Source organism: Teleopsis dalmanni, chromosome 2 (genome assembly GCF_002237135.1).
Source record: "Teleopsis dalmanni isolate 2A chromosome 2, ASM223713v2, whole genome shotgun sequence".
NCBI classification, from domain to species: domain Eukaryota; kingdom Metazoa; phylum Arthropoda; class Insecta; order Diptera; family Diopsidae; genus Teleopsis; species Teleopsis dalmanni.
The window spans coordinates 204,804,567-204,814,210 of NC_051847.1; the positions used below are offsets into that span (position 1 = coordinate 204,804,567).

Consider the following 9,644-nt stretch of genomic DNA (forward strand, 5'->3'; position numbering starts at 1 on the left):
TAAATAAAAAAGTTTGAAAATTATTACTTTAATCTGCTTGTGTTTATTATGATGATGATATGAACGCCCAGAACTTAAGTGCCTAGGGCAGTGTGTATACGAATAAGAATTGAATTGCATTTAAATGGGAAATTAAATTTTGAATATTATTATTATATATTATTTAAAATAGACGTATACATAGTATGTTGACACATAAAAAAAATAAATAATACTATTCTATTTATATCTGCATAAGAAATTCTAATGGTTTAGTTAAATCTTATTTCTATAGTTAAATCTGTTTCTATACATAACATACCATAGAAACAAATTCAACTACAATCAATCTGAGCAAGAGTAATATATATAAATTCAAAGAAAAACTATATAATTATTTTATTATAATTAGATTAAGTTACGTTGGCGATCATAAGGATCCACTTAGGCTTATTGTGTAACCGTACCGGGGTTTAAAAATAGTTGAAACTTTGAATAAAACTGCGGATACTCCTGAAGAATATGTCTTTATAATGAAGAATATGACTTTATAATTATTTTATTATAATACATAAAGAGCTTTTCGAAAAGTAATGAACTACAACAACAAAAATTCTTTTTTTTATATTATTTTAATTAATTGAACTTTTTGTTGATCATATAGCTGTTTCGAGTATTGCTAAATACTTATTATCAGCGGTCTTTGAAATAATTTTTGTATTTAATTATTCATAAATAGTTTTTGGAGACTGCAAGTAACAGGAATCGAACTCATGCCCTGCCAAATTTGAAGCTCAGCGTTAGCGCTCCTTAACCAACTGACCCAAAGCCGTACTTGATTTTTATGTTCGTATATTTTTCTGTAGTTTTGTTAATTTGCTGTGAAAGTTCTTTATATTAGAACAAAATATTAACGAGCTTTAGAATATTTAATTTAATTAATTATGTTTTAATTTTTAATTGTTCAATTTCAACACTATTCTATAGTATATTATACTGTATACTATACTACATATTACAGTATTATTTCAGACCTGACCACAGTAACTGTGTGTTATGACGTATTTTTGGATGTTAAGTTTGATTATTAAATAAAGTTATTTAGAATACAACAAATAAGTTAATCAAACAAATAAGATAATCAAACAAACTACTCTCGTAGCTCAACTATTTGTATAATAAAATTGAGTCGAGTAATACTGATGCATATAACATGGAACATATCTATCTTGTTATAGAGAATTCTACTGTAATACAAAATTCTAAAATAAATACATACATTTTTATTTCATTTCTTCTGCTTTGTTATAAATATTTAAAATTTATTTAAATTTAAATGCCATTTGAAAAAACTTCGTACATCTTTCAAAAATATTAATGGAATTTTCTTGTAATAGCGGGCGTTGTCTGATCAAGCTTTGAGTTTAATAACTTCTTTGAGTAATTCTATTTTTATAATGGTACATTTTGTCTTTTGTAATATTAAGCTCATAAAAAATCATATTATGTTATTACATTCACATCCATAAAAAAGATTGAAATTTAATTATTAAGTAAAATTAAATATATACACAATAAAAGTTTTTGGTCTTCTTGGCCTCAAATAGTGTAATACAATGGATATGCAATCCTGTTCAATGGATATGCTGCCCATGAAATACGGACTTCTTACAATAATCACACATACAGATCTGGGAAGGGACAGGACATTGTCATAAATCTAATATATATAATTAATTAGGTACTTAACAAAAACCATCTAAGTATGCTTGCCCTTATTAGGTGCTTTTCCAATATTCCCAGCGATATCTTATCGCTTTATTTAAATGATATAATGGCTTTCCAGTATAATAAAATTATTTAGCGTGTCTGATAATATTTGCTGTGATATCACAATTGGACTGCTATTTAGTTGCCAAGTGAACTATATATTCGACGATATTTTTATATTTAGTTTCATTAAAGTCTTGACAATTCTCATACAATATTTTTCTGCTTTATAAGATCGCACAACATTAAAAATATATACTTATAAGGACTAAGCAATTAAGGATTAAATGTATTTGAAACCATTTTAGTTTAAATCCAAAGAAATTTTAATTTATTACGGTTCGGCAAAATTAAATCCCTATAATTACATTTTCATTTCAATTTTAAACAATTTACTAAAAGTGCTTCTGTAAGTAACTACTCTCGTAAATCCAATGAATACATGTCTAACAAAAATTTTGTGAGCAATTTTGTGCTATCCTTTAAGTAGATTTGCGGCAAAGTGCAGATAAAAAGGCTGACATTGTAACTACTACTGCAGCAGCAAAAGTTGCTGATACAAAACATTAAAATTTATCATATCATCCAATTCACCTCATTTATTATATTTCGAAAGTTTTGCATGCACAATTTTAACATTTAATCCTTTCCACATATGGTTGGCTGGTGTTTCGTAGTTGTGCATCAGAGTTTGCAGAGAATGAAGGTCAATCGTTATAGCAGTTCACCAACCCAAAGCGGATTTCCATAGATCGACCGTAACGTGGCATATGTAACGAATTGTAAAAGGAAATTTTGCTTATCGATTAAAATGTTGACACTTTTCAATAAGACAATTTAAACCAAATAAAAAAATTGGTTTAGTGGAGCGAGTACTGAACTACTCTTGATGTTTGCTACAGAACAGCTAGAAAAAGGCATATCCAATTCAGAAGCGTCCCCTATATGTGATGTGTGATTATAAAATATACACGCTTTATTTAAAGAACATTAAAGATAATTAACAAGATAAAGATGCGAGTAATAAAATTTTGTAAATAGAAGAGATAATTTTTAATTAATAATATATGTATGTCATATTAATATATTATTTGCATGTAAATATTCTTGAAGTGTTTAAGTTTAAACTACATTTTTCATTTCTAGGTGGAAACTTAAATGTTTACGATTTTAATTATAATGAATCGCAACACATTTATGACTGGAGCATTTATGAACAACAGTCGCTAGTTATAGTAGTCAAATATTATAAACTATACAGAGATTGTGATGAACTGACAGACGTCAAAATTATTGTTTTATATTAATTTCGATTGCAATACTTTATTTTATACTAAACAAGTTCCGAATGCAATGATGCATTTGATAATATAGAGCTTTTACTCTTTGGTAGTACTAAGATCTCCGCCATAGCTTTCCGCAAATAGCAATATCTGCCAAACTAAAGATCGACGGTACTTCCATTTCTCTTCTCGACGAGCTCAAATACTTTAAAATTGTGCTATCTTTTCGGAACAACTTTATTCATTACATTGACTATGCCATCCGAACTGCTCGGTACAATCACACGCAACACAAAAATGCCCTTCGAAGGCACAGTCAGATTAATTACAAAGTCAAGCTGCTCTGCTTTAAACAGTTCATTCGCCACTACTCTAGTACGTCTTTCCTATTTAGTCTACCATCACCACTACGTGATTGCACAAACTACAAGAATAAGCCTGATGGTTATCACTTTTCCAATACCGTTCTTTACGACAAAGCCACTTCCGCACTTACGCAATAACCTATATGCCCTTCATCTACTACCCATCTACCTGCATCACGTCCATGCATTCTGGCTTAGATAAACCTAGTCTACTAGGTATTAAGCCTCTTGTTCGTGTTTCTCTTTTTTAATTATTGGAAAAAAGTTTCTACACTGCGATGGAAATATTTTCCATTCATTCGTAAGAGGTGGTTTAGTGAATTAAAATCTCACACTGTGGCTGTCGATGTACAAATCTTTATGATATATTGTAATATTAAATTCTGTTCCCAAAGATTTTCTAATGTAAATTTATTACTAGTTATGTTATATATATTTTTATTATATAAAGAACGATATTTTCACCAAACATTTATAGAAAGCGTTGCACATTGTGCTCAATCATATTATGTTAACTACACACGATACTTTCTCACTGCTGAGAAAGTATTCTTTATTCGCAGTTTTAAAAGATGGCAAAAAAAATTTCGAAGGGCGATACTAACTTAGATTTTTATGATTGGGTGTAACACATCACAATAGTTCCAAGATAAAGCCTTGGGCTTTAATAATTAATTAATATCTAGATACGTGAATTTTAGAAATTTTGTAAATAATTGTTACATTACAGATATTGTGATAAGCTACTACCGCAGATATTGCTAAGCATTTATGAACAAAGAAAAATATATATATATATATAATTAGTCAGTTAAATATTCAGTAATAATTAATTATAATCAAAGAAGTAATTTCCAACGAAATATATATTTTTGAACATGATACTAAATATTTCGATTTATTTATGTTGAATATGATCTTATTGTTTTTCAAAAGAATTCATACATTTTTTATAGATTATTTTTTATTTCAATTATTTCTATATGAGATATTAAATGGAAGTCTACTACATAGCATAAAAAAATCCCACTACGTGATTAAGTTAACAAACTCAGCTAATGACGTTTTTGTATGACTAGGAAGATGTTGAAGATGCGACAAAAATATTAAAATGAATATTAGTAGAACATTATCGGGAGCAAATAATGAGAGTGAGTACTAAGAATTTATTTTACAATTTTATACAAATCAAGTTATACAAGCAAATAATAATGAGGTAAGACCAAACCCAATTATATATATATCTTCTAATGCTTAATATTCATTGCAGAATTAAACAATAAATTTCACTAATGTTTAAGTGTCGTCAATTAAATTATTTATAAGATAAATGTATTGAAATTTGACATGTGAAATCAATATATATAGCATTAAATTATATATTGAAAATATTATTCAAATAAAAAAGGATTTATTTTATATAAATATATATATTGTATAATAAAATAATACAAAATAAAATAACATTGTTTTATTAAAGTAATATAATTATATTATGCGTATAAACATTTATTGCTAAAAATTTATTCTCATTTTATATTCATTTTTCTAAAAGATTGATTTTCTTGTCCGAAAATTGTTCTGACCGTACTTATACCAATTTAATGGATAAACATTCCTTCTTCTTCCATAGTTAAGAACATTGTACATATTTCCCATATTAAAATTTTGTAAACAATTTATATTTAAAATGCTTAACCTTTTCGGATTAAAATAAAAGTAAGAGCAAGAGATTTTCATGGTATGATTGTTTACGAGAATTTAATTATTTAATATTGATTAAACTTAGGAAAATTAATTTTCCTCAAAATGTATTGTGTGCAACTAAAATAATAAATCAAAGTACTTCACTTGGAGTGAAATATGTGAGAAGTGTTACCTCATATAGTATATATAAAAGTGGAAAACATGCAAAGCTAAATTTCTACTAAAAGATATATATAAATATTTAGATTTGTCGATATTTAAATATTTTTGACTTTAATTGAAAAATTAACAACAATTATTATAATTGTAGTAAAATGCAAGTTAATCATATTCGAGTTGATTATATTTGTTGAAGACCCGTAGCAGTGTATGGTCAACTGAAGTATTTTCAAAATAATGTATCTATTAAAAAAAAATTAATTTTAATATACTTAGGTTTACGTAAAAAATACAAAATATTAATCAGTTTATTTGACTCAAGAAATTAAGGGTAGTAAAAAAAAACAAACCAAAAATAATGAAAAATTCCTTAATTTTTACGACTTATATAAAAGTACGATTACGTTTTAAAGGCATTTGTTCAAAACAGTAAACGTAACAAAGTGCCAATTTAACAAATATCCAATTAAATGAGCAATAAAATTCTATAATTGATTATTATATATAACGAATGCATACCTTATTATATAGTTAAGAGAATAGTCACAAATTTTCCAGCAAAAAAAAAAAAACGAATAGAAAAAAAAATCCAATAATCTCTTTCTGAAAAAATACCTAAAACGATCCATAAAAATGCTGTGGCACACTAAAATCTTCTATAAATTAGGCTAAAATCTCACACTGCATTAGCACTTCAAATTCTCCACAAAATAACCTGTGGAGTACTAAACACTTCTATATATATTATGATACAGTTTTAGCTGAAATAGACTTTATTTTACAGGACCTATAAAAGAAAGCCTGAAAAATAAATTGGAGCATCAAGAATCTTGCTAATATAACGACTCACACGGGCTAGATCAATATTTTGTGAATATAAGTTGTAATTTAACGTCAAATGTTTCAGAGGGAAGTGACTATTATATTTAATAGAAACTAGTATATTTTATAGAGGTTTTTTTAATAAAAATAACTTATGAATCAATGAATGCATATGCAACAATTTTATTATTATTATGCCAAGATATAGCGCGACCACAACAGTTCTATATATAAGACATGGTCATGTTAATACTCTATTTTTTAAGCTTTCAATCAATTTCAGTACAGTTTTTGGGGTGTAGTTTCAGAATTCAAATGAATATAGCCTGCCCAGAGCAGACATTCAAAAATAATGAGCTCTAAATTTTTGATGTTAATTTCGACAAATGACAAAATCGGCAGACTTGGTGTCGGAATAACCTAATTTTGTTAATTGTTTTTTTTTTTTACGGGCTATTAGGACAGTTTTATTTTTATTTAATAAATAAACACGTTGCTTTTATTTAATCACTCATAAATGTTATTAAAATTTATTCAAATTTTATTAAAATTTATGAATAATTTTAATATTTCGTCGACCTCAAATGTCTATAGTAACGTGTAAAGTAACCAGATGAAGTTTCTTAATCTAAGCTTTTTAGTGAAATTAAGTTATTTATTAATTATAAACAATTTCTTTTTTAAAAATATTACTCTTAATATAAGTAATAATAAAGAGATGTTTGAGTTATTATAGTAAATAATTATTTTAATAACTCAAAGATAATATTAAAAATGATTTATGAGAAAATATAGATAAATGATCAATATTTATTACAAAAAAAATATGTTCAACTTTAAAATTTATTTTAAATTATAATAAATATTATTTATTTATTATAATGTATTTATAGTTTATAGCCCTCATGCAAAAAATTTGCAGTTTAATGAACATTTTTTTTTAAATATATTCAATTTTATAATTTATTTAAAATTATTATAAATATTATTTATTTATCATAATGTATTTATAGCCCTCATGCAAAATATTTGCAGTTTAATGAAAATTTTTTTAGAGTTTTGATTTTTAAATAAACATTTTCATTCTGTCTATTTTTGTACATTACGAAATTTCTCTTCGTAACAATTTAATAAACACTATTAAATGTATTATATTTTATATACCCAATTCAATAATATTGGAGTTTCATTTATGTATACCAGGGCGGTCCAGACCAGATGCGATCGCGGGTCAATACAAATCACTGTATAAATTGGAGGGTCGCAGAAACAAATATATACGTTCATAGTTGTTTTCGACAAAAATAAAAATTCGTTTATAATGTTAAATTTAGTTTTTTAATTTATTAATTTAACTTCATTTATTTGGTATAATATAATAATAAAATAATGTAGTTTTATCAGTAACCAAAAGAAAATTTGAGTAATTGTGGTAGATTAAAAACATGTCACGGGCCGCATGTTGCCCGCGGGCTGTGCTTTGGATAGCCCTGATGTATACTATCAATATATTAATGATCTGTATCTTAAATTAATATTGTATTAAAAATAGGTAACTCTACTTATGTCTGCAAGTAATATGGGTATTTGTCTTTGTTCTTGTAATCAAAGATTAAGTAGGAACTTTTCGTTTTGTTGTCACAAAAATTAATTCTGAAAAAAAAATCCATTTAATAACAAAATCAAAAATTAATCTATTTTAACACTCTCAGTTTTCCTAGAATTGTTTACATGAAATTAATTTGACACAATAAATCCCAGCATAAGCAAACAATAATGGCAATTTAAATATGGCAATCCGATGGTAATGTCGAAGCTTTTCATTCAAGTGATGTAATATGACTATGACAGAAGCGAAGGATTGTTGTGTTGTGTCAATGGAACGACGAGTAGAGAACTTTTCAGTGCATCACCACAGCACCATTAATTGAAATGATATAAGAATCTAATTAAAAATACAGCTCAGTTTCGAAGAAATCTCAATATTTACGCGAAAGAATTTCATATGATAACAATAATTCAATGCCGTTTTAAATATTTTTAAATTTATTAAAAATTGCCTTAATTATTGCCTTAATGAAAGAGAAAAACTCTCGTTTGGGATATGTGAGTAATCAACAATTAAACGGAAACGGTTTTATTTATTTTTAATGGTTTTTGTTTTAAATATAATTATATGATTTTTTTCTTTTTTTAATTATGAAGAAGTAATGTGGATGCCACGCCACTTCAACAAATACAGCAAATCGTAATGTCTGACGTTATGTTGTGACGACTATAAAAAGATATGTGTGAATATGTATCGTTCGAATGATATAGTTAACATACAAAATTATGACAAGTGACAAGTATCAAATTTTCAAAGGAAAAGTAATAAATAATGGCAAACGGCAAACGGCACCGATACTCGTGTATACATTTTGCGTACCAATGTGAAGACAATGAGCCCGTGATGAGCTCAAATAATCATATCAGATGTGAAATGCGCACGTTTTTGTGTTTGTTTAAATTTTATGCACGGATAATTGGTAAAAACCCATGATTCTTAGTTGTTCAACAAAACAGAAATTATCTAATAATTTTCTAGGAAACACTTGTTACACTTTAGGAGAGAGAAATTTTTGCTACGCAATTAAAAGAAAGTTGTTAAAAACACTTTTTTGGAAACATTTTTTCTGCCTGTTTTGCCACATGTTTTTAAGTAATTAAGTAGTCCTTAGAAACCGGCTGAAACACTTAAAAATATAAAAGAAAAGAAATTTATTAAGGGCTGTCGGTTTGTAATAAAATATGTATCTCAGAGATGTACATTGTTTAAGCATTTCAAAGATTTTATGAGTTTTAGAAGTTAAAATATTGCAAAATGATCAAATGCAAGGGTCGTATGATAAGCCTGACATATACATACATAATAAAACAAGATTATTAAAGATATATATATTTTATTTTTGGGAAAATCCTTTGAAGTTGCAAGATGATTCCCACTGATTTTTGGTTTTTAAGAATAATTAACTGTCTGCAACATTTTTACACTTTATAGAATGTTTCCATAAAATAAACCGTATACAGCCGTAATTTTTTTCTTTCAGACTAATGAGCTTTAGCATTGAAGAAAAGATATGGGAACTCTACCTACCCGATTTAAACATGTTCAACGGTTGTTGAACGATCTATGTTGTATTATGCAAAGCCGTAAATTAAACACATGGTGCCTTGTAAGACTGTTTTATTTCACATTTGCCACTGAAAGACTGCTGTCAAATCAGGGACACGAAATGTATCTTTTTATAAGATATACATATTTTGATAGAAAATTTTTCATAAAAGATTTTTAATTGAAAATTAATTACTTATATCTATGTTAGCAGTAGACTTCTTCCAGTGGCTTCGCTAGGCGTCAGCGATGTCGGCGACCGCCGACGGCCTCGCGCCCGCAGGGGCCTCGCATAAAGTTACCGACTGTGGATTCTAAGCAATTAATAAATATTTTGAACAATTTGGTTTGATAATGGCATTAGCCATATTCGAAATATTTCCGAATGTTTATATAGTAACCAGA

At 27.1% G+C, this 9,644-nt stretch overlaps 1 long non-coding RNA gene across 1 annotated transcript; it reads left to right on the forward strand.

Annotated features, from left to right (window-relative positions):
- The first annotated feature begins 7,810 nt into the window (after positions 1-7,810).
- Positions 7,811-8,746, forward strand: LOC119686238. The gene is made up of 3 exons (XR_005252897.1): positions 7,811-8,191; positions 8,291-8,613; positions 8,673-8,746. It is a non-coding gene; the product is annotated as an uncharacterized LOC119686238 (long non-coding RNA).
- The last annotated feature ends 898 nt before the right edge of the window (positions 8,747-9,644 follow it).